This window comes from Amblyomma maculatum, chromosome 6 (assembly GCF_055883805.1).
Source record: "Amblyomma maculatum isolate TAMU_Amacu chromosome 6, ASM5588380v1, whole genome shotgun sequence".
NCBI lineage: Eukaryota > Metazoa > Arthropoda > Arachnida > Ixodida > Ixodidae > Amblyomma > Amblyomma maculatum.
This window is the reverse complement of record NC_139349.1, coordinates 131,883,102-131,905,535: the sequence shown is the minus strand read 5'-3', so window position 1 is coordinate 131,905,535 and position 22,434 is coordinate 131,883,102. Positions and strand designations below refer to the sequence as shown.

Sequence of the window (22,434 nt, the reverse complement as noted above, 5' to 3'; positions counted from 1 at the left end):
GGCGCTTATTTTGTCAGCTAAACCGAAATTCATAGCGGTATGAACGCAAAATAGATTTCGGGCGACATGATGATAGTGTGCTGCAGCTACATTTTATGACTATGCTATAGCGTCATATAGACAGGTATTGTTGCATATAGGTGTATAAAATCCAACGGACGCCCTGAATAGTACGGCCAACCACCAAGTTTCATTTCGACAAAGAACGTGTTCATCATCATCATGGTGTCCATATCAGGTTAAGGCAGCCTAAGTTTTCTTGCGTTAAATTACTTACCCTTTTTTTAATCAATTCTTGCGTGATTCGCTTTTATGCGCTCAAAACAGAAAATCACACAACCAAACACGGCTTGGTACTTGCAGCAGTGTTGCCATCAGCAGCAGCGCTGCTATTGCAGCACCACTGCACTGTATTCCCGGCTACGCCTGGGAAAGATGCAACAGAATAACAACGAAGATTAGGGGGGGGGGGGGGGGTAGATATGTTGATACACTGAGGAACAAATTGGCGACGAATAAAGCCATCGTGCAAAGGACATAGTATCTGTATGGGTGTCGGGGACAAATTTCCGGTAAACGTACATGGCTAGGGGCAAGAAAACAAGGATGTAGTTAAACGTCTCAGTGGCGAGATAAACTATAGATCAGAATAACAGCTTGAGGGTCTAGTTGGTGCTGCATAATACCCAGAAATGTGGTGCAACAAACAATCACATGCGAAGAGACATAACACACGCGCACAGTTGGTAGTGTGCGCGTGTGTTGTGTGTCTTCGCATGTGATTGTGTTTGTTGCGCCACATTTCTGGGTATAGATCAGAGGTTATGCCGATATTATCCTGTTGGGAGACCAACGGACACATCGAGGATATGGGCGTATGCAGTGATTGCAACGGGAAGTTAATGCTGGACTTCTGTGAGCGACACAACCCAACCATTGTAAGCAGAGGAACTAAATGTGATGGTCAAATCACGTTGGAATTTCGGAACAGGCAGACTACCATTGACTGCGGCCTGAGCCATGAGCTCAACGATTTTCTGCGGGAAGTATAACGGGATAATGCAGTAGACATTTCACGGGAAGGAATAAGAAGCAGGGAAACTGCCGAGAAAAGTGGAGAATCAGTTAAGTCAAGGTTGTATTCTATCACCACTACTGTTCATGATTTATACGATAAATATGGAAAGCAGTCTACAAGAGAGTAATCTGAGTTTTAACCTGTCGCACCGATTAGGCGGAAAAATCACAGAGTAGTGCATCTTCGGTTTAATATATGCGGAAGATATTGTACTGTTAGCAGATAGCCAGGACGACTTGCAAACGATAGTGAATTCTTGTGGAGATGAAAGGAACACTGTAGGCTTTTTTTCGTTTCCTATGACCGCCGCGTTTTCAGAGCCTTATTGCACTAATCATCGAGAACGCCATGTGCCACGCTCCTTGGGTTGAGGCTTTTATAAGAAAAAAATTTCGAAGAGGGCCTAGGCATTTGTAAGCAGTTAGCCCCACATGGTGTCTATAACGTCCGGTACCAGGGAGAAAAGACGACGACGCAATGGTGCTGCGCGTGCGCGGAAGTGACACGCAAGACAGAGTGACACTAGGACAGAGATCGGTGGAGCAGCGTTGCAGGAGGGGTGGTCAAGGAGCTGCGGCTGATCACGTCCCACCTGGCCTACGACCCAGGATGCCAGATATTGGAGTGACCGCGGAGCTCCTGCGGATCGCGTCCCACTATCCTGTGACTGCAGAACAGACCTGTGAGTGGCCGACTCCTGTTGTGCTCCTAGAGCACGTAGCCAGCATGCACGCTCGGCGTCGTGCTGGGTGCGCAGGACAGACGCACCTAGAAATCGGGCCTCTCTGCCGCGTGACGACAATCTGCGGCCTCTCGCCGCCCGCCGCCAAGCCACTTGCTGACCTGACCAAAGTGCCTGTGGACAACGGGCGTTGCAGGCACTCCGAGCCCCCGCAACTGGAAGCGTCCGCATAGAATGGTTATCGTCCGGTGACTGTTATCAGTTTGTATTCGTCTTCGTATTGTCTGTTAAGCTTGTAATTTGTTGTTTTTTGGTTTAGTCTAATTTGTGTATAAAAAAATTTGGAGGACGTTTAAGCTTCGCCTTTAAGAACGGAACGCGATAGCGTTATCGAGCAACTTTCTATACTCATTTTTATTTATTAATCCTTCCGGGACGCAGAAGCGCTGCCAGCCACCATGCCGAAACGCACGGGCCTCAAGTTGCAGTCGTAGTTTGTCGGCCACATCATTGCCATTCCGAGCCGGCACGATGTAGATCTCGGAGGCCATGCCCTGTATCTTATGCAGTGCGCCACACGCATGATGGCGCTACGTGCACGCCAAGCGAAGAGGAAGTACAGCGGAAAGTAATTTGCCACTCGCTTAACTGCGTGTTCTGTAATTCTGTAATTTACATGCTCATAATTAATATTATACGGTACAATCCACTTCTCTAAGGGAGATTTCTGAGACAACACCGCAATCAATAGACGCGCCTTTGTCCATTTAAAAAAAATCGAGCTGGCGTGATGGAGTGGTTAGCGTGCTCGTCTCGCATCCCGGAGGCCCACGTTCGATTCCTCAGGCCGGCGATTTGTCCTACTCGTTTTTATTTATTAATGCTTCTGGGATTTTTCGCTCACTGCCAATGCCGGACGACGCGAGACGACGGCGCCGACGACGACACTGACTTTTCTGCGACACGGGTCCTTTAACGCTGTCGCGTTAAAAACTCTAGAAGGCACTTTGGACCACTAAAATGCGGTATGCGAAAACCATTAAAGCGTGGTGGATCGTAACCCTCCACTAGGGCACCTCTATCTCCCTCTCTTCTTTCACTACCACCTTCCTCTTTTCCTTTACGGCGTGCTCATGTGTCCGTGGAGAATCGCCCCGCCGGGGTGATGCAGTGGTAAGACGCCCGACTACTGTCCGGAATACTCGGGCTCGAACCCGACCTCGGCGGCTGCGTTTCGATGGAGGCGTCCGTGTGCTGTGCGATGTCAGCGCACGTTAAAGATCCCCAGGTGGTCGAAATTACTCCATAGCCCTCCACTACAGCTCCTCTTTCTCTTTCCACTTTCACTCCCAGCTGCCTTCCTTCCCTTACGGCGCGGTTCAGGTGTCCACAGACACAAGTGTGACAGATACTGCGCCTTCCACTTCCTGTGAACCAATTAATTATTATGAATCGTGGAGAATTGTGATATATACTGCGCCTTTTCTATCCTGTAAATCAATTTTAAACGCCGCTGATGTCTGCTGCACTAACGCCTTTTAGACATCTGGGTCTGCTTCTGTTTGCTGTGTGGTGTGGCGTTCGAGGAATCGCCAAATGAAACGCGAACACAACTAGCATTCCACTGAACACATCAAAGTTCACCGGTGTTCTATAATTTGTTTACAGGAAATTAAGGGCGCAGTATCTGTCACTTGTGGAATCCCACTATCATCCTCACGGTAGACAAGGGGCATTATGATGAATGCTTCCCGATCCGGGGCGTGGCGCAGTTCGTAAAGCACTCGGCTCGGGATCCAAGGGATGGAGGTTCGATTCTCGGTGGAGACAAGGTTTATCAAGGCGAAAACTTTTAATGGCTCATGCTGTCGTGGACAAAGTGTGTCCCGCTTTTGCGGCGTTATGATTGGCGGAGGCGGGATGCGGTCCTGCCATCCGCAATGCCACAATTGACTACGCTCGCCAAGGAACGCCACGTGACAGTAGCGATAGTGTACCGTCCAAACTCACACTTGCCGGAGAAAGTGTGATAGTTACTGCGCCTTTCCTTTCCTGTAAACCAATTATAGTTATATGTAGCACTGCAACGAATGCTGACGAGAGGCTAACGATGGGAGGCAAATTATAGGATAGGAAGGGTAGGCTTTCGTCATTCTCCTCTTAAGGGACATCTAAGAGAGCCTCTAATTTAATAATTTATTTTAACTCTTGTTCTCGAAAGCGTGGTACCTCTGCTGAGAACCTTCTGCTGACAACCTGTTGTCGAGAACGATGAGGCAATAAAGCCATTTGCCTTAAAATATATGTTCCTAGTTTGGCCGGTCTGGTCGAGTGTTTGTTTAATCCCACTAAGTTAATACTTTGATTGGCGGGTTTTAACGAGCTTACAGTATCCATTGATTGGATATACTGACATGAACTCTATGACCCCAACTCTCTAGCTAGGGAAAACGAAGAGTATTTCATCTACGGAATTGTATCCAACAGCAGCTCCGTCTTCCTCTGATGACTTGTACATTCTGCGCTATGTAGAAAGTGTGTATAAACATCCCTTTTCGCCTCTCCTCGCTGGCTGTCTTCGGCACTGATGTCTCGTCGCCTCCTGAACCCGCTGCAATGAAGCTCTACCCCTGAACCCGACCCGCATCAACTGGTTGGCTGCGATGGAATCGTCAATCCTTGGTCCTGGCATCGGAAATGGTGAGCGCGTGCTCTTCTTTTGAGGATATGCCAGGTTTGATAACGCAGAGGCTTTATCAAAAGCTGTAGATATCATTTTGTGAAAAGTGAGCAGCAGTGTTTTACGGAAGTCCTTACTCGTTCAAAGGTATCCATGGACCTGAGAAGGTTAAAGAAACAAGAGTTGATTTGCTTTGCGAAGAGCTGGGTACTGAGGTGGTGAGAGGCCACAAAAATCCGCAGCTTGTTGAGGCTATTGAGGAATATGGGGGGGTCGACAATGAAATTACGGCGACTTTGGACTTTTTTCTTTCTTTTATTCAGGACATTCGTTTCAGAAATGCCTTGGAGGACGCGACAAAAAGCAGAATCATGCCTGACGAGGCCGCGCCCTCTTTGGCTGCAGCGGACATGCAACAAAGCAAATGAATACGCATTAAAAGTGTTACATTCAGGTTTCATCGGGACATCAAGGCCTGAGTAGCTCAAAAAGATTTCTTAAACAGCAGGTGATAACAAAGTCATGTATTTAAAAACAAGTCATGAGAATACAGATCAGGAGAAAAAATAACAAAAGAAAATCAACCAAACACAGTCTTCAGGCCCGTATCATGCGTCGTAGTCGCGGAGTCGAAGTAGCTATAGCCAGTTTTTCAAATAGTTCAGGGTATTCGTTTAGAAAATCTGGTATTAAAATTCTTAGCTTTTGATCGCCATATGTCGTACGGGAACGCGGCTTTGATAATAAACTTTGCCGTAGATAGTAGGGACCAGTCTTTGCAGAATATGTTATTTGAAATCGGCTGTCTATATGGTATTGTCGCGATATTTCGAGGGCTAGTTTGTATTTGTGCAGATACTTAATGGGCAGTATTTTATTGCTTTTAAAATGAGGCATAATATTGCTTGCACCGCTCGCTTTTGCAAGGAAAATAGACTCCCTAAGTTAGTTTTGGTTCTCATGGACCATACGAAAGAGCAGTTACAAAAACGTGAATGTAAGAGAGCATAATAAAATTGTCTTTTCACATCCAATGGGACATAATATCTTATCTTATTTAAAGTTCCAAGAGCACGCCCTATATCACTTCGGAGTGAGTCAACGTGAGGCGTCCATGAAAGGTTTTCAATAAATACTACCCTCAAAAATTTACCAGAATAAAATTGTTCGATAGTAATGTCCGAAATTTTAAACTCAGGTTCGTAGGCGGATTGGCCCCTCTCGCCCGGAATACTATGTATTTAGTTTTACTGGTGTTTAACTGTAGTCTATTCGACGAAAGCCACGAATTTAGTCTTGTTAACGATTCTTTAGCATTGAGGAGAAGACCGGGGAGTCTAAAGAAGAGGCCATCAGAGCTAAGAAAGCAAAGGAGAGGAAACTTGCACTCAGACAGTTAAATCTTCAAAGGGCTGAGGCAACGCGCGCCGAAAGCAATTCTAGCAGCAAGTAGGCTATTTCGACGAGCGCAACAATCAAGGTGAAATATCTCCTACAGTCCTGCAAGACAAACGAGGGCATTGGACTGTTCGTAAATATTGAGAGGATTTGCGAGAAGGACGGAATTCAGCGGGACATCTGACCCCGGAGAATATTAAACTTACTTCCCTGTTAAGCAGCTTAAAAAGTCGCTAGAAAGTACGATACAGTTAAAGCAGCTCTCCTCAAAAAATACCGACTTCCAGTTGTTGCGTTCCGGCGCCGCTTTCGAGAGGCAGCACGGAAGCAAGGCGAGACGTTTCAGGACTTTTCGTACAAATTGAAAGCAGATCTGATCGAATGGCTGAAAGGTGAAGAGGCCCATGACAATAGAGACAGGGTTATCGAGGTAATCTGCCTTGCACAGTTTTACGATACCCTGGGGGAGGACATCCGCCTGTGGGTGCAGGAAAGGTTCGGCAGAAAGACCAACAGACTGCAGAATTAGCCGAGTTTGTTGCCTGCGGGAATCGCAAAAAAACCCTCATCAAATCAAGTGCGAAAGTCGGTATTGATAATCGGGCTCACTCACGCAATTGGAAAAGCGGGAAATACGTCGTCTAATATCCGGGTTGCGCAGTTAAAAGGCCCAGTAGGCAGCTCGAAGGAAGATAAGAGCAAGGAAAAGGTTTTTTAATCTAATAGGCCTGTCGTCTGCTTCCACTGCCAGCGGCCTGACGGGCACGAGGCGGCCGGCTGCTGTAATCCAAAAGTGGTCTTCTCGCTCCTGGATAGCGAAGACGATGACTTGCGATTGTTGCAACCGTATCTTGGGGAGCTGATCGTAAATGGCAAATTATGCCAAGTTCTCCGTGACTCCGCTGCTCCAATGGACGACATCCATCCTGAATACGTTAGGGCTGGAGAATTAACTGGGGAATGCACCTGGATACGGTAGGTGGTTGAGGAGAACAGCCTATGTTTGCCCATTGCCCGTGTCGTGGTCGAGGGACCGATCGGGGTGCTTCACACCGAGGAAGCCGTCTCGCAAAATCTAACCAAGCAGTATAAATAAACATTTTTCAATCACTCGGACATGCTGCTTAGGGAAAATGGCCAAGGTTTGGAGATCATGCTGTCCAGGCTCTCACCCGTACGAAGGCGCGAGAAATCGCAGCGCAAGCAAAGTTAGAGCAAAAGGGTAAACACGAAACTATAAACCACGTGTAGAATCACGGTGGCGAGCAGCAACAGGATTCACTCACAACTAGCGTTGATCTAGAAAACAACGACTGCAGTGCCGGCTGCACAGCGTGTCCCGATTTACGTGAAGCTACTCAAACTGAGCCACGAGATGAAATCAGTACCATTCGCGTGCTACCGCATTCAGAGTTTGCTGGAGCTCCTTCGTGTGGACCGAGAAATGTTTGCCGCTGAGCAAGAGGTAGATCTGTCTCTCCAAAACTTGATCGGAGAAAGTGAAACGGGGATGTTAAGCAAAAACACCACTTTCCACGGCGGATTCGCCTATGCTATCGCCAGTGTAATGACAGGAAAAAAAAAAAACGACAGATTGCTGAGAGAATCCTACTGGCTCTGAGAGAATTCTACTGGCTCGAATCTTTTAAAGATGTCGAAAAATTTGTCGAGATGTGCTACACTTGAACAAAAAGTTGGAAAATCACACTAAGCCAGTAAGGCACCCATGAAATTAGTTCCCATAATCGCAGAGCCTTTTCGACGTGTGATTGTGGACATAGTGGGAGCGTTGCCTTTAACTACATTAGGTTACGAATACCTTTTGACTGTAAAGTCGCAGAAGCTATTTCTCTAAAGAAAGTTAGTTCGGTAGAGGTGGTCGAGGCGCTGCTTTGTTTGCTCGAGTTAGTTTTCCGGCCGAAGTACAAAGTGATCAAGCAAACGTCTTCACCAGTGCTCTGACTACTTTCCTCGTGAGATGCGGTATTCGCATTCTACACGGTTTCGTGCGGCACCCACAGAGCAACAGATTAGAATCATGGCACTCTGCGTTGAAAAGAGTGCTAAGGGCTTTGTGCTGTGAAAACAGGAGAGACTGGGAGGCCTTTTTACCTGCTACGATATTTGCATTGAGGTCCGTGCTACATGAGGCCACAAGCTTCAGCCCAACAGAACTAGTGTGTGGCCGCTCTCTGAGGTCACCGCTTCAGATGCTCCGCAAGACATGGGAAGGGCACGGAGAAGACCCCATCGTGGCGGAGTATGTATTGCAGCTACTAGAACGTCTCAAGTCATGTCGCGAGCTAGTGAAGGCCAACCTCAAATCAGCTCAGAACAAGGTGAAACTATATTATGACCGGAACGCCAGAAAACGAACTATTGTAGAGAAAGTTCTCTTACTGACAGCGTCGCACAAGAACAAGCTGGACGTTTTATGGGAGTGTGCCGCAGACGTCGTACAGCAGCTTTGGGGCGCTATGCTATTAAAATGCTCGGAGGACGCAAAAAGGTGCGGATCTACCACACTGACTTTAATGAAATCGTACAGAGAGAGGAAAGATATTGTGCAGTTAGTTCTGAATGTTCCCGAAGAGGTTCAAACTGAAATTTGTTTCCTAGAACTCCGACCAGACTTCGGACTCGGAAAACTTTGCGAGAAAATTGAATGCGACAATAATAGAAAATAAACAGAAAGAGGAACTGGAAGCGCTTCTGCGAGGGTTCAGAGATCGGCTCGTGGACCGTCTCGGCATGACTAGCTTGATGGAATACGACATAGAGCGAGCTTTCAACAAGTCCATTTAGAGCAGGCCTTACCGTGTTTCACCCAGGCAGAAGGAAATCTTGACAACTGAGATCCAGCGGATGCTAGACATGAGGATGTTGTACCATCAGAGTGTGAGTACACGTCCCCCATCATATTGGCTGAGGCACCCGGTAAAGACCCTCGGCCACGTATCAATTATAGCCGCCTGAATGAGATCACACGGGTTCCGAATCATGAGGAAAGGGTCAAAACTATAAGCATTGCCCATTATGTCTCCACGCTGGACCTCACTATAGGGTACTGGCAGAAGCCTTTGACCGAGTAAGCGAGCCGAATAGCCACTATTATTTCCTCTCTAGGCACGTTTCATTATCTCGTCCTTATTGCACCTCAGAACACGCCCCTCTGTTCTTCCCGGCTTATGCACCGTGTGCTACAGGTCCTGGGAGACTGCTCTTCCGTATTTAGCTGATATAGCTCTTTTCCAAGAGTTGGGAGGGACACATCTGTCATTTGTTGGAAGTGCTGACATGTTATACGTGAGGCTGGCCTGACTATCAGAGCGGAGAAATGGCAGCTGTAAAAAGCTCAGTTGACATATTTGGAACAGGTTGTCAGACGCGGTTACCGGCACCCGCTAGAACTAGAGGTTGCGGCAATATTCGAATTCCCCAGTCCAGTCACCAAAAAGATATTCGTGCATTCCTCGGGCTAACCGCATACTATCAACATTATATCCGTAATTTTTACGAAATCGCTATTCCCTTTACCGACAGCTTACGAAAGAATGAACCTGTCAAAGTAGAATGGAATCCAGCCAAAGAATGCTCTTTTTTGTCCTTGAAAGCGGCCCGGCCCAGTCGCCCTGTGCTGAGAACTCCGCGTCCGTTTGTTCTACAGTGCGACGCTGGTTACCCTGGTATGGGTGCCGTCCTCAGCCCGCAGGATGGCAATGGGAAGGAGCACCCCGTTGTATTTGCAAGTAGGAAGCTGACCCTACGGGAGTAGGCCTATAGTGCATAAGAAAACCAGGGGCAGTATAATAGCGATGAGGGCCTGGTTTAAAAAACATTAAGCGGGTGCTATAGCCCAGCACTACTCTACCTCGCTCCTTGTTGTCATGTGTGAGACTTGATGAGCTTTTAATATTTCCTACAGAGAATACATGCCATATTTACTCGAAGAATCTGCAAACTGTGTATGAACATCACCTGAGCATATATTTTCCCGCAAAGCACACGGACAGGCTGGAATCTGATCTGCCTTTAGGTGTATTATAAGACAGCATTAAGGCTCCTGTTTGGTGGCTCCCCATGCAGATCCCCGTTCGCGTGCATGCACTTTGCTTTAAAACAGGGTTAACACTTAATCCGCTTATCGAGTCTACAAAACGAAGCTTAAGAGTCCTCGTAACTTTTTAACAGAAACATTCCGTGTTTACACAATGAAGAAAATATAAGTTTAAATATTTCACATGAATTCAACCATTTAGGCGAAACCCTTTCTTGGCTCATGAGCCCAGCCACCGTGAGCCCAGCGTACAGAGAGTGTGATCAGAAAACGTCCTTCGCACTGCCACTAAACAAGAGCTATCTGTCGTCTCCACCAGGACTCGAACCACTAACCTCCTATCCCCAGTCGAGCACGCAGACCAGAACTCCACGCCGAGCTAGTGAGGAACATATCGTGATTCGTTTCTACTTTAAGGATTATAGACCGATGGCAATGACACTGCAGTTATAGTGATAACGATGATAGTGGCGATGACAACGAAGGCGCATTTAGTTGGTGATGATAATGGTAGTAGCGATAGTGATGATGATATAGTAGTGATGACAATGATAATAGTAGCAATAGTAATGATGATGGTAGTATCGATGACAATCACGATGCAGTTAATGCAAACACTCCTGTATAGTGGCTTTCACCATTTCAGCTCTTAAGCAGCCTTGAGCGCAGTCGTGTGTATTCGTATATCTGCTTGTTTCATCCACATTCAAGCTAGTGAATAAAGGTATTCACTTTTTTATCAGCTTTTTCGAGCCCTTAGCTGGAAGAGTTTCTTGATGAGATCTTGAACGCTGACCCGCTTAGAATCTCGCGTCTCCACTCAGAGCAGCGACACAATTACTGAGCTGGCCAGAAATTACCAGTCGTGATCTCTAATTATTATTTATTGCTTTTCTCACAGCTCGCATTGCTTACGCACAGATTAATAAAACACACAACTGATCAAAACAGCAGTAATTACATAAGCCGACTGGTACAAGCTGACTCCGAACCGAACGCCAGCCAGAACCCATTGATTCCGCTTGACCACAACTGGGAACAGCTGAAACAAACTGAAATCTGCAGCTAGAACCAGCTAAAATCATTTTGGGTTATTATTCATTTGTTTGGGCGAGTACAAACTTTTGTTTTTTGGGTGGCCAAATATAAAGCTGGTTTTGGAATTAGGCTTACGATGCGGTGAACAGTTTTTTGAACCATTCGACATTGCAATACGTAAGCTCTGATTTTAATCATGGGACGCTAGGAAAATGACTTGACTATTTTTCAGATCAAACCTCGAAATCCAGAAATTTTCAGCTCTCGTGGTAACCCCTTTGAAGGGAGGGCTTGGTTCATTTGAACCATTTGAACCCTGGAGTATCCGGCCCTAAGAGAATGAATGCGGCTGTCTATTGTGAGCGATTTAGAAATTGAAGTGTTATTTCGCAGGTTCTCCGTTCCTTGTAGAGACCCACCATTGTCCTTTAACTTGGCTTCGTAACACGTTGGAAATGGCAGCCTCTTTGGGGCCTAGCATTGAGGAGCACGCATTTTACATGGGTTTTAGAAAGGGGCGGCATAATGCTAACGCTGATGGCGTCAGCGCGAAGCTTCCCTGGGTAATGATCTGTTGTGGTCTCTGAAAACAATAGGCTACAGATAATTTTTTTTTCAATTTTGCTTGCGTACTTTTTTTTAGCTGACCTTTCTACTGCGCACCTAGAACTTCACCCAAGAAGTGACTTTGTACAGTGTCTTATGGATCAAAATGGAGTCGACGCATTTGTTTTCTAAGTGAAACTGCTCTCTAGTTTCTTGTCTTCTCATACATGGTTTCTTTAGGAAGTGGACTAAGGGCAAATGACCCAGGGCAATTTTTGTTTTTTTTTTATTAAAAACAACTTTGTGTGAAAACAGCCTGACATTTCTCAGAGTTTGTTTTGCGCTTGCTGTTTGCTGTGCATTGAGACTGCTAATTCTTTCCAACGAGGAAGGCCGAGGGCCAGGCGTAACTAACTCCTGGCTGAATCGACCCGATTCCAGGTCTCTTCAGGGAGCAACGTAGGCTACAGCCCTGCGATACATCTTTGAGCGCCGGACGAGCTGTTGGGTTCCAGCCGAGGTTCCAGCAGCCCTCGAAGGAACCGTGTCGACGGCAACATCGCCGCCATGTGCTGCGGCGGTCAATCACCTCGCCGAGTCGGAAATGCCCGAGAAGCGACCCATTCATGTATAATTACACGCCTGACGCTCACAGGGGTGACCGAGAGGACCTTGTCTCTTTATTGGCGAAAGCAAAATCATGTAGCTTCTCGCAAAACGGGGGGGGGGGGGGGGGGGGGGGGGGGGGGGGGGGGCTCGCAACGTTTTAAGTTTTCTTTGGGAAGGTGACCTTTGCCAACAGCGGACTCCCTGAACTGCTTCAACTCGGCGATGAATCTCCGCCGCCGGCACAAGATCGTCATCGACACCAGCGGAAACGACCCTCACTGTTTATGCACTGCAATGTATACTAAAAAACAATATAGCTTTATTGACTTTCTTTTTGTTGTGACTTATTTTTTAGTGACGCCACCCGGCACTTCCGTTGCTGGAGATTTCGGGGAATGGCAACACGCACCCTCGCTACCAAGAGAAGTACGGCGAGGAGGTTATAAGGACGCTTCCTACACTGGGCCTCTGGCGACCCCGTGTGTCCACCGATTGGACGAGCCGGCATGAACTATATGTCCGAAACTGCCTAGCTGGGGTCAGTAAACAGTATTTAAGCTACAGAAATGCGTCCCCCAGCAGCTCCGTCTCCCTATCAAGACTTGTACATTCTGCACTTCAGCTGTCGGCGCCGCTTGTAGGCACCCGGCTCAGGCAGGAGACGTAACATTTTCCGCGCCTCTTGCAGCGCTGTTGTAGTTTGTAAACAATTCAAGGTGCACCTGATGCGAAACGCGCATATTTTTCATATTGCTAGTTCTGCTGTTTTTTATGCTGTGAGAATGAGCGACATGCACCAGCTTAATGTAGGTATAGAGGCTATGTAAAAAACACGTTGGGTCCGCAGTCGTAACACGCGAATCGTAACACGCGAGTCGTAACACGCGTCAGATTAGGGTTCAAACATTAAATACTAAATGACGAATGCTTACGTTGAAGCACTCACGAGTCATTTTCTGGACAAGCACCAGACAAACGGCTGCTGGGAATGCGAGACGGTGACGGTGAAGGCTGGAATGCTGTTCTCTGTGCGGGTAGTGAAGCGCATTGAAATCCTGTTGGTTGTGTGTGGGGGGGGGGGGGGGGGAGGGGGGGAGGGTTCGGTGATGGTATTTAAGAGGCGTTGGCGGTGCACGTTTTAGTTCACTGGCCGTGGCCAGGTTAAACATAGTTTGCAGAAGGGCTTTAAAAGCCGAAAATAATTAGGCTTGATTAACACGTGCATATAACAGAATCTCAAGAGGTACCACTTCATTCAAAAGTTTTTTTCTGCTCCTTTGATGTCACAAAGTGCACTCTCGCGTCGTGTTATGCTTATTGGGCTTTCCTCATAGTTTTTGGAACGAAAGAGCAACGGGCATTAGCTCAGCAATAAGGCATACAATTTTAACCCTTCCCCCCTTTCGCGGCACGCATGATGGAAGGACACATTGAACATGTCGCTTTTCATATGCGGAAGCGCTTGATTGCTAAAACAAGGTTACTTTCAGAACATTCGAATGATGCTTCTGATTGTATAATTAAATAATAAATCATGAGCACATCGGCCTCCTCGGCAACCTAGAGATTGCCAGAGAGATTGATAGAGGTCATCAAGAAGTCTAGTTCTTCGAGAATAACTAAAGTCACATATTACAGTGAAGGCTTCTAAAAAAAAGACAATATGCAAATAAGTTCTTCTTTCAGAAGACAAAACTTTCGCAGCGACGACCAGCGACGGCGTGCACGCAAGCACCTCGTTGCAGCAGACACCACAAACAGCAGACGACATTGGGATGATACGCCGTTGTGATATTAGCTGCCAACGGCTGCTAGACAAGCAAGCTGGTTTCGAAGTATTAAAAAACAATCTTTCTAAAAAATATCATCTGCGCGGAATCGGCTCTAATTGCGAGGAATTATAATTTTGCGTATGTAAAAAGAAATGCAATCATCAGTTTATGTTCAATTGTTCGCTGTCATTACCCCCTTAAGAGCCATCCAGAATTTTTGTCAACCGTGCCTGGTGAAGAGTGCATCGGGGAGAAGTTTCGTTGCCGCCAGTGCAGCCAAGACACACTCTTTGGCTCCAGGAGGAATGGCTGGTCTTTCATCTGACTATGCAGTCTCTAATATACAAAAAGCTGTGTCCTCGAAGTTGCCAGAGTTGGGTGCGCAGCTTGCAAGAATAAAGAGTCGAGTGCAGCCGTCCGATGATTCACCTGTGCAACTTCATTTGCCTCAGCTATGTGATGAGGCATCAGATCATGCACTGCTTCGAGGGCCAAGATGAGTTAACGTTCAGACCTTGCAGAGCACGCGGTATTGCATGCGGTCGCCCTAGGACAAGCGTGGTCACCCTGCGCCACGGTTTAGTGGCATTGCTATATTTCTGCCAATCGTGCGACCTGACTGTCTGTAATAAGGGGGCCCCACTCGACCACCCCAAGGCAATGCACGAATTGCGCCTGCTGAGTGCGGCATGTGGAGGTGTCGAAGATAAGTCGAGGAAGAAAAAGCTCCGACAGCTTTGAGACTTGAACTGGTTTGTTTTTATTGTGCTATACTTCTGCCAATCGTGTGACCTGACTGTCTGTAATAAGGGGGCCCCACTCGACCACCCCAAGGCAATGCACGAATTGCGGCTACTGAGTGCGGTATGTGGAGGTGTCGAAGATAAGTCGAGGAAGAAAAAGCTCCGAGAGCTTTGAGACTTGAACTGGTTTGTTTTTATTGCGCTCCCTGCACTGCGGCGCTGCTGCCTACTTCTTCCTTGTCCGGCGCCGAGCTGTGGCTTTCGACCACAGCGTGGCATGAGGGGCGCTACAAGTGCGTGTCGCACGTGGTACGAGGCGGAAGGGCAGGTGACACGGTCTCCAGGCAAGACTGAAGACACTTGAGCAGGTATCCAGCCGTCTGCAAGCTCAGAACCAGCGAGCCCAGGAGGAGGTGGCAGACTCATTTCAATTCTAGTGCTTCATGCACGAGGAGCGACGGCACGACAAACTACAGAATGCCTGCAGTGCCAAGATGGCGTCCATTGGCTTGCTCGGGCAAAATGGCCAAGAAACGAGCAAACGGTCTCGACAGGTGTGTTCCTCTGAGGATATGTTGACTCCCCTTTCTACGATCAACGAGGCCTTTGCCTTCAAGACTCTACTAGAGAACAAGTTCCGGGGATTCCTCTCATGTTTGACTGAGTCTGGGCTCCGCGGCATGGACTTGGAGTTTGTGCCCAACTATCAAGCAATCGAGGTAGGAGCAATCAATACATTTGGCTACATCAAGCAAGGTACAGCGTCTGAGCGTGCTCTGCGGCAACCACCGATTGCCCGACCGAATGATGTGGCTCATAGTCACATAGACCACCGGCCTGCACTGCACCAATATCGCCACTATCCAACGCCACGTCCGAAGTCTTCATTTCAATCGAAGCTTCTGTTGCAGCGCTTCAAGTCTGCGAACAGCCTAGGTCCGTTCTTAACCAGCCTCAAAGATGTTAGCCTTTATGAAAAGTGGTCAAGTGTGGGTGCTGACATCTTTCACCATGGCTGGATCTTCTGTGCTCTCCGGGACTTTCCGACGCCTCCTCCGCTGAGTTCTACGGCTGCACTTTCATCCAAGTACCTAGCTGGTATTGGCGTAAGATTGTACCTCCTCAAGTCAGCGATAGCGCGGAAAAAGAAGATTTTTGTCATTGCAAGTTTGACGCGTTCGGTGGCATGGAGGGACAGTTCACAGAGCCTTCTGGTGTGGCAGTGAATACGCCGAATGACATTGTTGTAGCCGATACCAACAACCGCGGCGTCAATATCTTCGACTGGGAGGGGCGGTTCCACTGCGGCAAGCGTGATGGACAGCTTCTGTAGCCAACAGCGTTGTTGCGGTGCGCCAGTGGCGACAGTGTAGGAACTGAGTGTTCGCCGACGCACCAGATCCAATTTAGAATCGTACGGGCAGTTCATGCGCAAATTTTGTGCTGTGATCCTGGAGCACTCTCGCGGCGTGGCCGTAGACCCCAAGATACGTGTGGCCGCGTTGCGAAGTGCATGGTGATGCGGGTAATCATCTTAGACCAGACCAGCAGGCTACTGCGGACATTTGATTGCTCCAAGCACCTACAATTCCCCGACGGGGTGTTCCACTACCACAGGGTGTTCCCGAGGGAGGTTAGATTCAGATTTGAACGCGGCACGAAGATGATAAACTGTCGATAATACTCAGACACTAAACATTTGCACATATATCTGTATCACTAATAACTAAAATGTGAACAATGCTGACTCATGACTTATTCATCTGAGGAAATAGATAACGTTCTTTTAAACTGAACGGCTGCAGCAAATATATACCGAGGCTTTCCGCGAACACTTTTAATACTTTTTAAATACAGAGAGTTCAAAAGAGAAGCATATTAATTTCTTAAGTCCTCATCTGCACCGATATAGTTCGGTGTGAAAAGTTCTAAGGACTGTTTGGTTTGTGGGGTTTAACGTCCCAATGTGATTCGGGCTATGAGAGACGCCGTAGTGGAGGACTCCGGAAATTTCGACCACCTGGGGTTCTTTAACATGCGCTGACATTGCACAGCACACGGGCGCCTTGCTTTTCGCTTCAAACGAAAAGCGGCCGCCGAGGCTGGGATTCGATCCCGCGTCCTTGGGTACAGTAGTCTAGCGCCGTAACCACTGCGCCACCTCGGCGGGGATTTCTAAGGACGATTACAATCTCTCTTGTGCGATATTTGAGCGCAGCTATTTCAGACTTCTTGCGATACATTGGAGCAAAACATTTGAGAAATGCTAGTATGTGTGTGCGAAGTTACAAAGCATGTACAGTTATTTTTTTTTCAGAAGCAAAAGAACATTTCTGAGTAGAAAAAGAAGAGGTTCGAGCGAGTGGCGCAGAGCTCATTGTTCTTCCTTGTCTTCTCTTGAGAAATTTTTGTTTTGGTTCACGGATCTCTCGTGGCTCCTTAGCATGTTACCAAGATACTTTGTTGGGCGAGTTGGTACTTATTCATTATTAATATAAACAGCGCGAACACGAAGACAAGGGACAAGAAACAAGAAAGCCACAGTACAGCGCATGACACTGTGGCTTTCTTGTTTCTTGTCCCTTGTCTTCGTGTTCGCGCTGTTTATATTAATAATGAATAATTCCTTAGCATGTGTACTCCGAATGCAACGACGACGGGGCTCTAGCGCCGATTGGGCGCATGAGAGCTGTGTTCTAAAGATCTTCGAATTAATAGGTAATTAACAAACCTTTCGAAGTTGCTTGGGTATAGTGCCAATGGGAATCCCTGGACAAGGTGATGCTTGAAACGAAAAAGTTATTTTCTATAGTCATCTTCGAAAGAGGGGAATTGAACCTCCGACGACAGTTGGGCTATGATCAAGACAGGCTAATTCGAAGGCATGAAGGCATACTTGTCCTTGCGTTTTGGTTAAAGCGACGATTTGTAAATCAGTTATAGGGGACACTTTAGCTCCGTTTCTAGCGGCATGACGCGATAGCTTAGGCTGCCAGCCTGCTTATAAATCCTCGCTTTTACCAAGCCGTATAAAAGTGCTTTTGTGACCTCCGAGGGTCCTGGCAGGGTGATACTGATATCGCCCTCCCATGTGAGAGGAGAGGCCCGAGTTGGCAGCTCCTCTCGAAGGTAACGTCGGGCAACCCTACGTCCAGTTAGTGCTGGCCATGTCAGCTGCCAGCGAGCGCTTGCCAGCACCATGCTCTTAGTTTTCGCTCACAACGCCAACGCCATCAGACGGCGGACGGCAGCTGATGCTGGACGCCGAAGCTGGATTTTCCTTGAACCTGAACTTTAACGTTGCCGAGTTAAAAACAAAAAGAAGTAACTTTCTAATAATGTGCAGCGCGATGAAATTTGGTGTTCTGTTTTTCGCACTAAGCCGAACCTGAGCGCTTTAGAAACGCAGGAACTGGATACAAGCGACAGGTACTCGACGTGTTGCAGGGAGTATGGCGCCAGGTTCGAGCTGTTTGCTGTACGGTGCCGTGCCAAGAGCATTCTTTTGTTCAGTCGCTTTTAGAAATAGCGAGCACGCAGCTGTCAATATCTATTTTTTGTCTTGCACCAAGGGAAGAAACAAAACGGGATGTTATGCGTGGTTTTACAAAAATATGCAGTTCTAACTGGGCGTCATTGCCCGTTCACACTTGTCAGCCCCATCGTGTTTCTAGCGAGCTGCCTACGCGCCTGATACGTTCGGTTTCGCTTTTGTTGGAAAAAGAGCCCCTGATTTTGCCATGCTGTAGGGCTTTGCAAAATCAGCTTTTCTTCGTTGGAAGAGCTGATTTCGCATTGCCTTTTTTTACGGCTTCAATATCCCCTTGTGTGCTGACCACGCTTATGGTATATTTAATAATAAAAAGCTAACGAGTGGCTTATGTCTAATTACGTGTGTTTACATCACAGAAGGCGTGCACATTGAGCGGGAAGCGTCTCTGTGACCCTGTCCAGCAAGCTATGTTGGGGGCATCCGGCAGCTGTCGGCGCCGCTTGTAGGCAGGGCTGTTGTACTTTGTAAAAAATTAAATATGCACCTGGTGCGTAACGAGAATATTTTTCACATTCCTAGTTCAGTTGTCTTTTATGCCGTGCGAACGAGCAACATGCACCCGCTTACATGTTGGTATAGAAGCTATGTAAAAAAATTTGTTGGGCTTTAACTCTGGTTAACCTTAGTTGAATTGCGGTAGCAATGGCGGATGGTGCTACATTAAAGAGGACACTTAAACTCATCACTTAAGAGCATGACGCGAGAGCGTAGCTACCAGCTCATAAATGAGAAGGGTTCAATGCTACTGAACCGAATGTGGAGCGAAAACATTAGCTGCTGGTGACTGAGCGTTCTTTTCTTCTTCTTCTCCTTCTTCTTCTTCTTCTTCCTCTTCTTCTTCTTCTTTTCTTCTTCTTCTTTTCTTCTTCTTCTTCTTCTTCTTCTTCTTCTTCTTTGCAGCTGTTCAAGGTCTAACGTGGCCCTTCCTGGGACGACGCGACGGGCCGAAACCTGGCGCAGTATTGCTATTGCAATAAAAGCACGTTGGGGTCGCAGTCGTAATCCGCGAACCGGCGCATTCCTGCGTGAGTTTAGGTCTCACGCACTGAATACTAAATGACGAATGCTTACGTTGAAGCACTCACGAGTCATTTGCTGGACAAGCACCAGAAACACGCAAGGTGAGGCATGGGAGCCGGTTGCAGTTGCATTCGTGCGGCTGCCGGGAAAGCGAAACGTTGATGGTGAAGGCTGGAAGGCTGTTGTCTGTGCGTGCAGTGAAGTGCATTGGAATCGTGCAGGGTTTTGCGATGATGGGATTTAAGAAGCGGTGGAGGTGCATGTTTTCGTTCACTGGCCGTGTTCAGACTGAACATAGTTTGTAAAAAGGCTTTAGCAGCCGACAATAATTACGTTTGATTAACACGTGCATATAACAGAATCTCAAGAGGTACCACTTCGTTCAAAAGTTTTCTCTGCATCTTTGATGTGACAAGGCGTACTCTGGCGCCATGTTATGCTTATTGGGTTCTCTTCATTGTTTTTAAACCGAAAGAGCACCGGACAATAGCTCAGCAATAAGGCACACAATCTTCACCCCTCCCCCCTATCGCGGCGCACATGACGGAAGGAAACATTGGGCATGTCGCTTTTCATATGCGGGAGCGCTTGTTTGCTAAAACAAGGTTGCTCTCACAACATGCGAATAATGCTTCTGATTGTGGGATTAAATAATACAACATGAGCTCATCGATCTCGGCCTCCTCGGCATTCTCTAAGGAGAGGTCCTCAATAAGTCTAGTTCTCCGAGGATCGCTAAATTTACATATTACAGTGAACGCTTCTCAAAGAAAAAAAAAGCATATAAGTTCTTCTTGCAGAAGACAAAACTTTCGCAACGACCACCGGCCACGGCGTGCACGCAAGCACGTCAGTACAGCAGACGCAACATAGAGACTGCGGAGGAAGTTGCGCTAGCTTGCGTAGGAACAGAAGCCAAGTTCATAATGAGCGACAGCAAAACTGCCATTCAAAATTTTGGGAAGGGGAGGATATCGCCGGAGGCGGCCAAAATCCTCGCCCAAAGAACAATAAATAGGAAAATTCAGTTAATTTGGACACCCGCTCACGCTGCCGTCCCTGGTAACGAGGCGGCTCACGAGCTAGCCCGAGCTCTCTACTTCCGGGTAGCCGTCGAGCCCCCCGAAAACTGGGCATACGACGAGCGTCTGCAAAATTACGGGGAAATCATCGACCATTATAAATTGGGACGTAGACTGGTACCCCCGCCAGATGTTATACTAAATTATAGAGAAGCTGTCGCGTGGAGGCGGCTACAAACTAATACGTTCATGAACCCGGTCTGGGCGTTTCACGCGCAACCAGACCTTAGGGACAATGATCTCTGCAAACACTGTGGGGCGAGAGGGACCCTCGACCACATAATTTGGGAGTGCCCACAATCTCCAGGGATAGGGCAAAATATTACAAGTAGAGAAGCCTGGGATACCCTGCTGCGAAGCGCGGACCCTGCGATCCAGCACCGCACCGTCCATCTGGCGGAAGAGGCCGCAAGAAGCCAAGGGCTACCTGCCAGCCTCTAATCCGCGGGAGCACGACTCCCCGTTTCCGATGGAATTAAAAGTTGTACAACCAACCAACAGCGAACAGCAGACGACATGGGAATGTTACGCCGTTGTGATATTAGCCGCCAACGGCTGCTAGACAAGCAAGCTGGTTTCGAAGTTAAAAAAAAAATTGATTATAAAAATATATTTCTTCACCAAATGAGTTCAAGTTGCGAGACATTATAATTTCATCTATGTGGAGTGAAATGCAATAATCAGTTTATGTTCAAATGTAAGCTGTCATGACCCATTTAAATGCCACCCAGAGTTTTTGTCAATTGTGCCTGGAAAAGAGTATAGGGGAGAAAATTCGTTGTCGCCAGTGCAGCCAAGGCACACTCTTTGGCTCCGGGGGGCATGGCTGGTCTTCCATTTGACTATGCAGTATCCGATATCCAAGAAGCTGCGGCTCGCGAAGTTGCGAATGTCAGGTGCGCTGCTTACAAAAATAAGGAGTCCAGTGCAGCCATCGGGTGCTACAACTGTGCCAACTTCTAGTGCCTCTACTTGAGGGGGATGTGTAGGTGGGGTCCCTAGTCCGGGACTCCAGCGGCTGCCGCTGCTACCCGCGCACGTGTCACGAGGGCCTGTTGGGCCTCTAGTCCAGAGCTGGATAGGGCAGCCTCCCACCCCTCAATTGTTGGCACTGCATTCGGATCATCTGGAGGATTGTGTGGCCAGGTCTAAGCCATGTGGTGCAGGCCTGCCTTTTCCCCGCAATATTTGCATTTGGGGTCGCAGAACCCGGTGTGTATTGTGTTTAAACGGGCTGGTGTGTTATATGTACTTGTCTGTAGGCGTCGCCATCTAACTTCCTCCGCTTTGGAGAGCCCCTTGGCTGGGGGTGGATATTTTCTGCGAGAGAGTCTGCAGTGCTGTAACCTCTCCGCATACGTCGCCAGAGGGCCGGGATAGGGCGGTGTGGAGGATGGAGGGGTCGAGTCCCGGGGGAGGAGAGCTCGGGCAGCGGCATGGGCGCACTCGTTCCCTTCCACGCCTTGATGTCCCGGTGTCCAGACGAGGCATTTGTCTTGTTCGAGGTGTCCATAATTTTTTCAATATTCTGGCAGCCTGGGGACATATTCGCCCTTTGATGTAGTTGCGATAGGCAGCCATAGAGTCTGTTATTATATAGGCGCAGGTGGTATGCGTGGTGGCTAATGCAATGGCCGCCTCCTCCGCCATTTTTATATTGTTATCGCAGATGGCGAGGGCATCAACCAGTGGTTGTTGGTGAATCACAACCGCTACCGTGTACCCCGCTTCTGACTTTGCTGCGTCTACGTAGTAGGATTCAGTGTCCGTCCCGTATTTTTCCTGGATGTATTTGCCCCGCGCCTTCCGGCGCCCTTGGTGGAACAGAGGATGCATATTGCGGGGTAGGGGATTGGCTATGAACAAGTCTGACCACCCGGGCGGTATAGCCTGTTTTTGTACGAGACCTTGCGGGCTAGTCAGGTTAAGGTCCATAAGAACGGTCTGGCCCGTGCGGGTTGCTGCTAGTCGATTTATCTGGGTGGCGCGTTGGGCGGCAAGGAGTTCTTCGGCTGTATTGTGCACCGTTAATTACAAGACGTTCTGTGGAAGTGCTTTGGGGCAGGCCCAGCGCCTTTTTAACTGCGTTTCGTATAATGAAGTCGATTTGCTTACAGTCTCCCGTTTTGAGGTGCAGATACGGTGTCGAATACACAGTTCTATTAATGATGAATGC

At 47.9% G+C, this 22,434-nt stretch overlaps 1 pseudogene; it reads left to right on the top strand.

Annotated features, from left to right (window-relative positions):
• Positions 1 to 1,687: 1,687 nt before the first annotated feature.
• Positions 1,688 to 19,071, top strand: LOC146186760 (protein brain tumor-like; annotated as a pseudogene).
• Positions 19,072 to 22,434: the final 3,363 nt, after the last annotated feature.